Raw genomic sequence first — 13,771 nt, forward strand, 5'->3', positions numbered from 1 at the left:
TTATTTAATAATAGTTTAGAAGTAATCCTGCCATTGTATGTTTTTGTCTTTTGTCTTTTTCCTCTTTTCTAGGATTAGGAGAGGAGCCTCGTCTTTTCTGGGCAGCCCTGGAGGAAATGAAATTAAATTGAAATGTGAATCACAGGGTTGGTTTCCTAAGCCAGTTTTGAGATGGGCAACACTAATGGGCCAGGACTTAACAACACGTGCTGACACTACGGAGAATCAGGACAAAGTCTCCCTGGTTGGAGTGAGCAGCACACTTTGGGTGACTGAGATGGACAGACATGGAGTCATCTGTGTAATTCATCACAGTGTAACAAAGTCAAGCATTCAAACACAGATTGAAATTGATGGTTAGTAAATATCTGCAGTCACTGATCCTCCTCCTTCTTAAATATAACAATGTCATAGAAGTGCTGGTTGTGCCATCTGCTTTTACTTTGCATATTGAGGTGTGTGAGATTCTGTTGCTCTCCTAATGTGGGCTCCCATGTGTAAACTCAGTCACTGCTGATTTGATTTAAGTGGCCACAAAGTCTTCACACTTAACTCAATATACATGTTCCATACATCAGAATAAAGGAAAGACATTTCTCTGTCACAATATTTACATCTGGAGAAGTTGCATGTTTGGAATATAAAGTTCAGCGCAGTAAGTTGCAAAGTTCAATCATGTTTTTACCAAAAGACTTTCAATATTGTTCTTATTAGTATAAATCCTGCAATAAGCTTTTGAACAACATAACAGTGATGCACAGTGTATCAGCAATAGCAAGAAAAATGGTTACGAAATATCCACATGTAACAAGTCTATGTTTATTTTTTTGAAGTATAAACAAAATGAGTGCATTATGAAGATGCTTTACTGGAAGCACTAGTGCTAAATATCCAAACGAAGGCCAGGCATTGTAAAGTCAGGAGCTGTCATGGATGTTGATCTATCCTTACAGTGATATTAGTATATAATAATGCTTAGTTTTATATGTGATCTGGAATTATAATTATTTTGTAAATGAAAATTAAAGTGTTCAAGATTATAAAGTTTCTCTCTTGAAACCGTTGCTGGTAAAGTCCATCCATTATCCAACCCGCGATATCCAAACTACAGGGTCACGGGGTCTGCTGGAGCCAATCCCAGCCAACAAACCCCGGGCAGGGCACCAGCCCACACACACCAAGCACAGACTAGGGACCATTTAGAATCGCCAGAACCTAACCTGCATGTCTTTGGACTGTGGGGGGAAACCCAGGCAGACACGGGAGAACATGCAACTCCATGCAGGGAGGACCCGGAAGCGAACCCTGGTCTCCTAACTGCGAGGCAGCAGTGCTACCCACTGTACCACCACCCTGCTGGTAAAGTCATTCAAGCTTTTTCTTTCCTTTCTCTCTGCAGAAGAATTTTTAATCTTGTCTCACATGGATGGAAGACGTTCTCAATAGTTTTAATGCTTTTTGGATTGTTCTTACTGCTGTCTTTACCTGCTGCAGTGTTTTTGTTCAAGAAGTCTCAAGGTATGTGTCATCTGCTCATTGGTAATGGGGTTTAATTCTGCTAGGGTCTTACTTTTAATCGCCTACACCATTTTTGAAAAACAACAGTTAGATTAAAGCTGAATTAAAAATAACCCACAGCTTTATAAGAAAACCACTTCCTAGTGTATGTCTCATTGCTGTCCTGTCAAAACTTTTAAAATCTCATTATGCCTCATTTTGTGACCCCGAATCAAACTGCTCCTGCGTTTGAAGATTTATTTTACGTTCCTCTGTGTTGCATACATTTGTTGTTTAGAGTTTAACACTGAACATTAATATTTTTGTATTTTAGCAATTACATTTATCCAAAGCAGCTTACAAATGATGCCAACATAACTGAGTAAATTTCAATTACAGGTCTGTTTTGTAATAATTGTTCCATGATTTATTATTTAGTCCTTGAATATGTTTTTTCCTCATGTAGTTCCAGATCTTCCTATTTTCATTTTTGTAGGTATAGCAGTGGTTATTGTATCCTTATACAGTACTTTCTTTTCATGGAGCTGCATTTGTAGGACACAACAAAATGGAGTGCTGTGCTGTACAAATCAACATCCATGACATTTAACAGATGTGTCAGCTATTGCTCTCCCACATGGCACAAGATTTGGTCTAAATATGTTTACTCGAGCACAATTTAATATGCTCACATATCAGCCAATGCCAGTTACAACTGAAATACATCTAACTGGCCAGAAGTGTGGATGCATCAGCTTGACTGTCGTGATGCTGTATGTTGTCTGCTTTTATAGTTTTTGCTGGTTAGTCCATTTCTGTCTTTATCATTATCATGTTTATTGTGTAAAATGTGGATGTAGTTTTATGTGTTAAAAACAGGACATCCCATGTTCCACATTTAAATGTTAGGGAAGTCTTCCTCACAGGCTGACTTCCACAAGTGACCAACACCTGGTTCAGTTTTTATTGACAGAATCACATGAAAGGGATTATGAATAACACTGAAATATTTTTGTACTTCATTAAATCATAGTCTCATTTCAAACTCACGCAAAACTCCTCCAACACTTCCAGGCCCACTTTGTCACCGGAATCCTTCATGTCTGGCATGACACTGATCTCAGTTTAGCAAAGTGATCTTTCTTAGGGAGACATGGTGCCTTGATTTTATTTCTTTCTTTCGAGAACTGGCATTGCACACATAATTGTCTCCAGCTGTTTCCTCTTTCCTTGAAGTTTAAGGTAAAGTGTGCCAGTCATAAATTCACCATCTGATAATTCACTCAGTATCTACATGTTTCATATCTCGCTAGTCACCCATTGTAGTGAAATCACGTGTGCAGTTCTATGAGGAGGCGCACAAAGTTTTCAAGTTCTCTGCCCCAAGATCGTCTCATTGTAAATCGCCTGCTGTTCATGAAAGCTGAGCTCAAAGACTGTCTCATTGAATGGGTAAAGTAGAAATCAGATATCAGCAGGCACTGCAAAGTAAGCAGCAAAATCTAACTGCTGTCTAATCTAACTGGATTTGACACATTCAGTCACTTAACCTGCTAAACTGCATTAGGAATTTTTGCATCTTCCATCATCCCCACTGGAATATTCACTTGATCTGTTCTTACTTAGAGCTCTGGCAAAACAAATAGTGTCTTGTTTGTTGTCAATTAATAACAATGATAAAGTAAAGAATAAAGTGTGATTAATATGCTAATGTTATTTATATCAAAAAATATCTTCATTATTTTTGGACTTAGCTTTTAAATTTTGTTATTCTTTTTTTACAGTAAAAATAGAATCTTGAGAAGCAACGTCTTGAATCAGGTAAGTTCAGGTGAAAACACCCGGTTGCCCCTGATATGACTTTGTGGGACACTGTCTGTGTATAAAAGTCAGATCAATCATATCTGCTATTGTCCAAAATGAAAATTGAAGTTACTTTATATAAATACATGCTCAATGCATAAAACCTAAATATAATATTAGTAAAAATCTAGCTCTGCTTTCCGGCATTGCCCTACTCAGAAAGCAAAAGGTGGAGAGATAAAAAGGATGAGAGAAATCATTGAAATAAAAGCAAGTTCTCTTTATCACATCCCTGTTAAGATCGTGACCACTCATTCTAACCTCAAGCCACATTTCAAATTATATGCTACCAAAACTGATTACCTTTAAACTTGTTGCATTCGGTTAAAGGAGGAGTGATAAAATGGATTATCAGGATTTTCTTGATTCCTTCTGAAAAGAAAAACTTAGAAACACTTCTAATTGAGCTTCATTAGTAGCTAAATAGCACAGTGCCACCCCAACATGGGAAGCTGCTTATAAAGTTTTAAATACTTATAAGGTGGCTTGTGTTTGATTCATTCAAGTTATCTTTGTCAGCTGGTTTATAATTTTGTACATTCCCATTCATATCTTTTCTTTTTTATTATTAACATTCAATTTTGAAATATAGATTTTTAAAAAATTAATGTTCATGAAAAAATACTGTATATTATGTGTGTTCTACAACAAGACATTTCCATCCTTTTTCAACTGTCCATTTTATATTTTCAGGGAAGAAAATTACATAGTATTGTCACAAACAACCAACACCCTTTAATTTGAAACAGCCAGGCCATATTGTGGGGACCCCTGAAGCTTTTGGCCTTCTGTCGTCTCTGCAGGTTTCCATTATAACAGATAATTTAATCAGAAATTAATTCATCTTTGAATAAGCTTTCAGATTTTGCTGTTTTACTTACCAAGCATGGAGTTCATCAGTTGTCAGGGGCATTTTAATACTGAAATATCCCACCAGAACTGTTTATTTTTTCCAAAACTGAATTCTTAAGGAACCCTGCCTTTTGTTTTAATTTTTAGGGCAAGTAATTTGATAAAATAGCTAAGATTTACCCAATTTGTTTTTAAAATGCAACAAAAAGCTGCAGAAGGTAATTGCACCAAACTAGTCAGTTTCTTTTTTTATTTTAATACTTACTTAATGTATAGATTTTCCCAAATTGTCAAATAAAAATTTCTTTTTAGGGTGTTTTTAGTTAGTGTAAAATATACTATGTAAAAGGAAGCCATTAAATTCATAATGAGGATGCATAATTTTTAATAAAATATAGAATTGTTTTCTGGCATTGCCCAGTTCTATTTGGAAATATTGCAGTAAATTTTACTTTACAGTTGACTGAACAAAAGAAGTACAATTTCCAGTGAAGGAAGAATTTTGACTGGAGATGTTGGGCTTCAAAATATCAACTGACAGGAAATCGCAGCCATTTGAAATAGATGAGGTAGTTTGATGAGAGAAATCATTGAAATAAAAGCAAGTTCTTCTTTATCACATCCCTGTTAAGATTGTGGCCACTCATTCAAACCCCAAGCCAAATTAGTTTTAACTGTCATTCACCAATCAGCGTTAAAGATACCCTTTGATATCATAAAGGAGGCTCCTAATGGTCGACGATATCAGATATCCTGAGCTTTCCCACTACTTATATCCAGTATGCTGTAGGCATCAGAGGTAACCTATAAAGCTGGATGACAAGTTATTAAGCCAAGAGAAAACAAAGAGTACAGATAAGAGCAGAATGGTGTCATCAGTGTAGTCCCTCAAGGGTCTTTCCTTTCTGATTTACATTAATGAAATATATTCCGGTATAGTTAGTAAACTTATGAAAGTCAAAGCTGGACAAATGGCAGATACTGAGGAGGCAGCAAAAGAATTCAAAATGACCTGGACAATCTTCAGAATTGGGAGAACGTTTGGAAAATTTAGTTTAATATTGAAAAGTACAAAGTGCTACACGTGGACAAAAGGTACTTCAATTAGAAATACAAGATGGAAATCACTGTCCTACAGGAAATAATGTCTGAAAAGGATTTATGAGTTTAAGTTGACATAATGTTTTCATTGTCTAATCAATGTTCAGGTAAAAAGGTAAATAAAATGTTGAATATAAATCAAGGGACATTATGGTTAGATTATATAATACACTAGTAAAATACCGCCAAGAGCGGAGAAGTACTGTAGTGTGTTAAAGAAGTAATGAAAAGAAAAGGAAACATTTTGAAAATAACGTAACATGATTGTCAATGTCATTGTTTATATATATATATATATATATATATATATATACACACACACACACATATATAAACATATATATGCATATACATACATATCTACATATATACTGTACATATACACACATATATATATATATATATATACACACAAACATATACATATACATACACACACACATCCAAATATATATACATACTGTATATACATATACAGCGGTGTGAAAAACTATTTGCCCCTTCCTGATTTCTTATTCTTTTGCATGTTTGTCACACAAAATGTTTCTGATCATCAAACACATTTAACCATTAGTCAAATATAACACAAGTAAACACAAAATGCAGTTTTTAAATGATGGTTTTATTATTTAGGGAGAAAAAAATCCAAACCTACATGGCCCTGTGTGAAAAAGTAATTGCCCCCTGAACCTAATAACTGGTTGGGCCACCCTTAGCAGCCATAACTGCAATCAAGCGTTTGCGATAACTTGCAATGAGTCTTTTACAGCGCTCTGGAGGAATTTTGGCCCACTCATCTTTGCAGAATTGTTGTAATTCAGCTTTATTTGAGGGTTTTCTAGCATGAACCGCCTTTTTAAGGTCATGCCATAGCATCTCAATTGGATTCAGGTCAGGACTTTGACTAGGCCACCCCAAAGTCTTCATTTTGTTTTTCTTCAGCCATTCAGAGGTGGATTTGCTGGTGTGTTTTGGGTCATTGTCCTGTTGCAGCACCCAAGATCGCTTCAGATTGAGTTGACGAACAGATGGCCGGACATTCTCCTTCAGGATTTTTTGGTAGACAGTAGAATTCATGGTTCCATCTATCACAGCAAGCCTTCCAGGTCCTGAAGCAGCAAAACAACCCCAGACCATCACACTACCACCACCATATTTTACTGTTGGTATGATGTTCTTTTCTGAAATGCTGTGCTCCTTTTATGCCAGATGTAACGGACATTTGCCTTCCAAAAGTTCAACTTTTGTCTCATCAGTCCACAAGGTATTTTCCCAAAAGTCTTGGCAATCATTGAGATGTTTCTTAGCAAAATTGAGACGAGCCCTAATGTTCTTTTGCTTAACAGTGGTTTGCGTCTTGGAAATCTGCCATGCAGGCTGTTTTGCCCAGTCTCTTTCTTATGGTGGAGTCGTGAACACTGACCTTAATTGAGGCAAGTGAGGCCTGCAGTTCTTTAGACGTTGTCCTGGGGTCTTTGTGACCTCTCGGATGAGTCGTCTCTGCGCTCTTGGGGTAATTTTGGTCGGCCGGCCACTCCTGGGAAGGTTCACCACTGTTCCATGTTTTTGCCATTTGTGGATAATGGCTCTCACTGTGGTTCGCTGGAGTCCCAAAGCTTTAGAAATGGCTTTATAACCTTTACCAGACTGATAGATCTCAATTACTTCTGTTCTCATTTGTTTTTGAATTTCTTTGGATCTTGGCATGGTGTCTAGCTTTTGAGGTGCTTTTGGTCTACTTCTCTGTGTCAGGCAGCTCCTATTTAAGTGATTTCTTGATTGAAACAGGTGTGGCAGTAATCAAGCCTGGGGGTGGCTACGGAAATTGAAATCAGGTGTGATACACCACAGTTAGGTTATTTTTAACAAGTGGGCAATTACTTTTCACACAGTGCCATGTAGGTTTGGATTTTTTTCTCCCTAAATAATAAAACCATCATTTAAAACTGCATTTTGTGTTTACTTGTGTTATATTTGACTAATGGTTAAATGTGTTTGATGATCAGAAAAATTTTGTGTGACAAACATGCAAAAGAATAAGAAATCAGGAAGGGGCAAATAGTTTTTCACACCACTGTATATATACACATATCTACATATATACACACATACATACATACACACACATATATATATATACACACAAATACATATATATATATATATATACATACACACACATATATAAACATATATATACATATACACATATACATATATACATATACATACATATCTACATATATACATATACACACACATATATATACACTGCTCACAAAAATTAAAGGAACACTTTAAAGAAACACATTAGATACATCAGATCTCAATATGAAGTTGGATATCTATACAAATAACGACAGGGCAATGTCTTAGGAACAAAAGGATGCCAAGTCTTTTAATGGAAATAAAAGTTTTCTGCCTACAGAGGGCTCAATTGTGTAGACACCCTAAAATCAGAGTGAAATGAAGATGTGGCAGGCTAGTCCATTTTTCAAAAACTTAATTTCTGCTACTCAAAATGCTTTTCAGTATCTTGTGTGGCCCCACGAGCTTGTATGCATGCTTGACAACGTCGGGCATGCTCCTAATGAGACGACGGATGGTGTCTTGTGGCATTTCCTCCCAGATCTGTATGAGGGCATCCCTGAGCTGTTGTACAGTCTGAGGAGCAACCTGGCGGCGCCTAATGGACCGAAACATAATGTCCCACAGATGTTCTATTGGGTTTAAGTCAGGGGATCGTGAAGGCCATTCAATTGTTTCAATTCCTTCATCCTCCAGGTACTGCCTGCATACTCTTGCCACATGAGGTCGGGCATTGTCGTGCATTAGGAGGAAACCAGGACCTACTGCACCAGCGTAGGGTCTGACAATGGGTCCAAGGATTTCATCCTGATACCTAATGGCAGTCAAGATGCCGCTGTCTAGCCTGTAGAGGTCTGTGAGTTGCTCCATGGATATGCCTCCAAGATCATCACTGACCCACCACCAAACCAGTCATGCTAAACGATGTTACAGGCAGCATAATATTCTCCACGGCTTCTCCTGACCCTTTCACGTCTTTCACATATACTCAGGGTGAACCTGCTCTCATCTGAAAAGCACAGGACGCCAGTGGTGGACCTTCCAATTCTGGTATTCTATGGCAAATGCCAATTGAGCTCCCCAGTGCTGTACAGTGAGCACAGGGCGCAGTAGACATTTGGGCCCTCAGGCAACCCTCATGAAGTCTGTTTCTGATTGTTTGGTCAGAGACATTCACACCAGTGGCCTGCTGGAGGTCATTTTGTAGGGCTCTGGCAGTGCTCATCCTGTTCCTCCTTGCCCAAAGGAGCAGATACTGGTCCTGCTGATGGGTTATGGACCTTCTATGGCCCTCTCCAGCTCTCCTAGAGTAACTGCTTGTCTCCTAGAATCTCCTCCATGCCCTTGAGACTGTGCAGGAGACACAGCAAACCTTCTGGCAATGACACGTATTGATGTGCCATCCTGGAGAAGTTGGACTACCTGTGCAACCTCTGTAGGGTCCAGGTATGGCCTCATGCTACCAGTAGTGACACTGACTGTAGCCAAATGCAAAACTAGTGAAGAAACAGTCAGAAAAGATGAGGAGGGAAAAATGTCAGTGGCCTCCACCTGTTAAACCATTCCTGTTTTGGGGGTCATCTCATTGTTGCCCCTCTAGTGCATCTGTTGTTAATTTCATTAACACCACAGCAGCTGAAACTGATTAACAACCCCCTCTGCTACTTAACTGACCAGATTAACATCCCATAAGTTTCATTGACTTTATGCTATACTCTCATTAAAAGTGTTCCTTTAATTCTTTTGAGCAGTATATATATACACACACATACATATATACATGTATATATATACACATATACATTCACATATATATATATATATATATATATATATATATATATATATATATATATATATATATATACCCTTTGGGGTGCAAGCAACTGTTGCTGGGGTGCCAGAATACATCAAAGAAGAAAAATAAAAAACATTATTTGTACAAAATCTTAATTTATCTATCCATTCCTAAATAATTAATTTCGTATTAGTGAAATACGCTGCTTGTTAAAACGGATGACTCCCGCTCTTACGTGCAAGTCTGCGTGGGTATTATGAACTATCGTATCTGTTCAAGTTCTATTTAAATTTTAAATATAAGTAATTTTATTTAGTCGACAGAAATATCTTTGGTAGGAATGTAAGTTAAATGTAATCATCATTGCATAAATTTTTCTTCACCATAGAAATTTAAAGAGTAAATTGACATTCCAACCAAAGATATTTATGTCGACTAAATAGAACTTGAAAACATATATTTTTTCGAATCTGACCATGCATTTTAGATCGACTTGACGCGCACTACATCGAGCCCGCGTGCTATTGTGCTTTCGCCTGCGTGCCTCAATAAGTCACTGTCGCTTCGCTCTTACTTTTTTACCGTTCATCTAATCATGGCTAGTTGCAAAAAAATTAGAAAATGGAAGGAGGATTACACTGAGTATGGCTTTACCAAAACAATCATTGATGGCGAATAAAGTATCCATTATTCATAAAGCTTCAATTGGTGATCTGTCTTTCTGTTAACCTCATATTTTTTCATACTTCTCAAACCAAGTGGGTGCGAGGGTAAAATGAATCGGAAGCTGATATATATGTACGAGTGTGTGTGTGTGTATATATATGTATGTATATATATATATTGAAATACAGGTTGGGCCATTTATATGGATACACCTTAATAAAATGGGAATGGTTGGTGATATTAACTTCCTGTTTGTGGCACATTAGTATATGTGAGGGGAAACTTTTCAAGATGGGTGGTGACCATGGTGGCCATTTGAAGTCGGCCATTTTGGATCCAACTTTTGTTTTTCAATAGGAAGAGGGTCATGTGACACATCAAACTTATTGGGAATTTCACAAGAAAAACAATGGTGTGCTTGGTTTTAACGTAACTTTATTCTTTCATGAGTTATTTACAAGTTTCTGACCACTTATAAAATGTGTTCAATGTGCTGCCCATTGTGTTGGATTGTCAATGCAACCCTCTTCTCCCACTCTTCACACACTGATAGCAACACCGAGGAGAAATGCTAGCACAGGCTTCCAGTATCCGTAGTTTCAGGTGCTGCACATCTCGTATCTTCACAGCATAGACAATTGCCTTCAGATGACCCCAAAGATAAAAGTCTAAGGGGTCAGATCGGAGACCTTGGGGCCATTCAACTGGCCCACACGACCAATCCACTTTCCAGGAAACTGTTCATCTAGGAATGCTCGGACCTGACACCCATAATGTGGTGGTGCACCATCTTGCTGGAAAAACTCAGGGAACGTGCCAGCTTCAGTGCATAAAGAGGGAAACACATCATCATGTAGCAATTTCGCATATCCAGTGGCCTTGAGGTTTCCATTGATGAAGAATGGCCCCACTATCTTTGTACCCCATATACCACACCATACCATCAATTTTTTGTTCCAACAGTCTTGGAGGGATCTATCCAATGTGGGTTAGTGTCAGACCAATAGCGGTGGTTTTGTTTGTTAACTTCACCATTCACATAAAAGTTTGCCTCATCACTGAACAAAATCTTCTGCGTAAACTGAGGGTCCTGTTCCAATTTTGTTTTGCCCATTCTGCAAATTCAGTGCGCCGATCTGGGTCATCCTCGTTGAGATGCTGCAGTAGCTGGAGTTTGTAAGGGTGCCATTTGTGAGTAGCTAATATCCGCCGAAGGGATGTTCGACTAATGCCACTCTCCAGTGACATGCGGCGAGTGCTACGCTGTGGGCTCTTGCTGAATGAAGCTAGGACAGCCACTGATGTTTCTTCATTAGTGACAGTTTTCATGCGTCCACATTTTGGCAAATCCAACACTGAACCAGTTTCACGAAACTTAGCAAGCAGTTTGCTAACTGTAGCATGGGAGATGGGTGGTCTCAGTAGGGTGTCTTGCATTGAAATCTGCTGCAATGACCGGTTACTGCGTTCACCAGACATCAACACAATTTCTATCCGCTCCTCACGTGTTAACCTCTGCACATGTCAATGGCTGTAAACAAAGAGAAACTTGTAAATAACTCATGAAAGAATAAAGTTACGTTAAAACCAAGCACACCATTGTTTTTCTTGTGAAATTCCCAATAAGTTTGATGTGTCACATGACCCTCTTCCTATTGAAAAACAAAAGTTGGATCCAAAATGGCCGACTTCAAATGGCCACCATGGTCACCACCCATCTTGAAAAGTTTCCCCTCACATATACTAATGTGCCACAAACAGGAAGTTAATATCACCAACCATTCCCATTTTATTAAGGTGTATCCATATAAATGGCCCACCCTGTAGTTTTACTGTCAAATAATGCAAAGAGTACGCAACACGTGTTTCGCCCTAATTTTGGGCTCATCAGGCATACACACTCAGTGCACCCCCTCGAATCGAACCTCGTGCTAGAGGCTAAGCTTCTTCCATTAGCCACGGCGTGTGGTTCATCTATTTTAGAGTATTATGTACTGTAGATCGGGTATATATATATATCTATACTAGTAAAGGCAAAGCCCTCACTGACTGACTCACTGACTCATCACTAATTCTCCAACTTCCCGTGTAGGTAGAAGGCTGAAATTTGGCAGGCTCATTCCTTACAGCTTCCTTACAAAAGTTGGGCAGGTTTCATTTCGAAATTCTACGCGTAATGGTCATAACTGGAAGCTATTTTTCTGCATATACTGTAATGGAGTTGAGCTCGAAAGCCGTGGGGGGCGGAGTTTCGTGTGACATCATCACGCCTCCCACGTAATCACGTGAACTGACTGTCAACGCACTACATAGAAAACCAGGAAGAGCTCCAAAACGCGCTGAAGAAAACATGCATTATATAATTGAGAAGGCAGCGAAACAATAAGAAGCGAGCAACTGACATATACAACCCATGAGTGCTGCTACTTCGGAAACAAAGCACGGTGTAAACCTGAAGTTTAAATTAAGTTCATAGACACGCTGCCGCTGGTGTTTGTCATGCCCACGGGTAATGCGGGATACAAGTTTAATGAGAGGACGCAGGATATAAACAAGAGTTTTGATCACTTTGTAACTAAGTTAAAATTGCAGGTGAAAGGCTGTATTTATGCAAATTCCGAGAGACTGTGTTTGTGGGGATTGACAGTTAAGGCGGGTGAGGGAGTCACGTCATCAACTCCCCTCCCATTCACCTCATTTGATGAAGGACTGTGCTTATGCAGAGGAAGATGAGATGGTCAGGGTGGTGTTTGGCACAAACTCAGCGTAACTGCGAGAGAAACGTTTAAGTGAACGGTAAAAAAGTAAGAGCGAGGGGAGGGTGACTTATTGACGCACGCAGGCAAAACCACAATAGCACGCGGGCTCGATGTACTGTAGTGCGCGTCAACTTGATCTGAATTGCGCGATCACATTCGAAAAAATATATCTTTTCAAGTTCTATTTAGTCCATATGTGTCAAACTCAAGGCCCCGGGCCACATCCGCCCGTGTGTAATTATATCCGCCCGAGATCATTTTATATATTATTGTTATTAATGGCCCGGGGATATGAAGCGCTGGTAACACAATAAACTACAGATCCCATAATGCAGCGCTTCAGCTGCCTTGCCGAACACTTACGCGTTAATCAAGTCTAGCTTATGATGCTGCAAGTTATTGCAAAGCTAGCCCACACGATGCCAAAGAGAAAAGTTGATTCTGAAAATAGATCCTTTAAAAACCGATGGGAGGCTGAGTATATGTTTACTGACATTGCCGGTAAACCCGTGTGTCTCATTTGTGGAGCTAATGTGGCTGTAATTACAGAATTTAATCTAAGACGGCACTATGAGACAAAACATCAGGATAACCTGAAAGACCTGAATGCAATGCAGAAGATACAGAAAGCAGAAGAGTTAAAGAAGAATCTGACACTTCAGCAGACGTTTTTACCCGTGCAAAATCACAAAGTGATTTCAAGTGAAGCTGCTTTTATGGGAGACACAAATGCACCAGTGCAACTTGCCCCACTTTCCCTGTTGCCAAGTAATGTTGAACCAAGTCGGCACAACGGTGTTCCCAAATACGCACTTTGCTGATAAACTGAGCGCACTGCGCACTGAGTTCGCACGGCGCTTTGGTGACTTTGAAGAACAAAAAAAGAATTTTGAGTTGTTTCAACCCATTTGCCGTCGATGTGGAAACTGCACCTGTGCAGATCCAGATGGAGGTGATTGAGCTGCAGTGTAATGGCACACTGAAGGCAAAGTACGATACTGCAGGGCCCGCACAGTTTATTCACTCCATTCCCGCAGAAATGCTCCAGCTCCGTCTACATGCGGCTCGAACCTTGTGCATGTTTGGTAGCACATATCTGTGTGAGAAGCTCTTCTCAGTGATGAAGACTAACAAAACAGCACACAGG

At 39.1% G+C, this 13,771-nt stretch overlaps 1 long non-coding RNA gene across 1 annotated transcript in view; it reads left to right on the forward strand.

Moving 5' to 3' along the window:
* Positions 1-3,252: 3,252 nt before the first annotated feature.
* Positions 3,253-13,771, forward strand: part of LOC120524666 — a 39,425-nt gene continuing 28,906 nt past the window's right edge. Inside the window, exon 1 of the long non-coding RNA XR_005632817.1 lies at positions 3,253-3,318. This is a non-coding gene — a long non-coding RNA (uncharacterized LOC120524666). The remainder of the gene's footprint in view (positions 3,319-13,771) is intronic.

This window comes from Polypterus senegalus, chromosome 1 (genome assembly GCF_016835505.1).
Source record: "Polypterus senegalus isolate Bchr_013 chromosome 1, ASM1683550v1, whole genome shotgun sequence".
Classification (NCBI taxonomy): Eukaryota; Metazoa; Chordata; class Cladistia; order Polypteriformes; family Polypteridae; genus Polypterus; species Polypterus senegalus.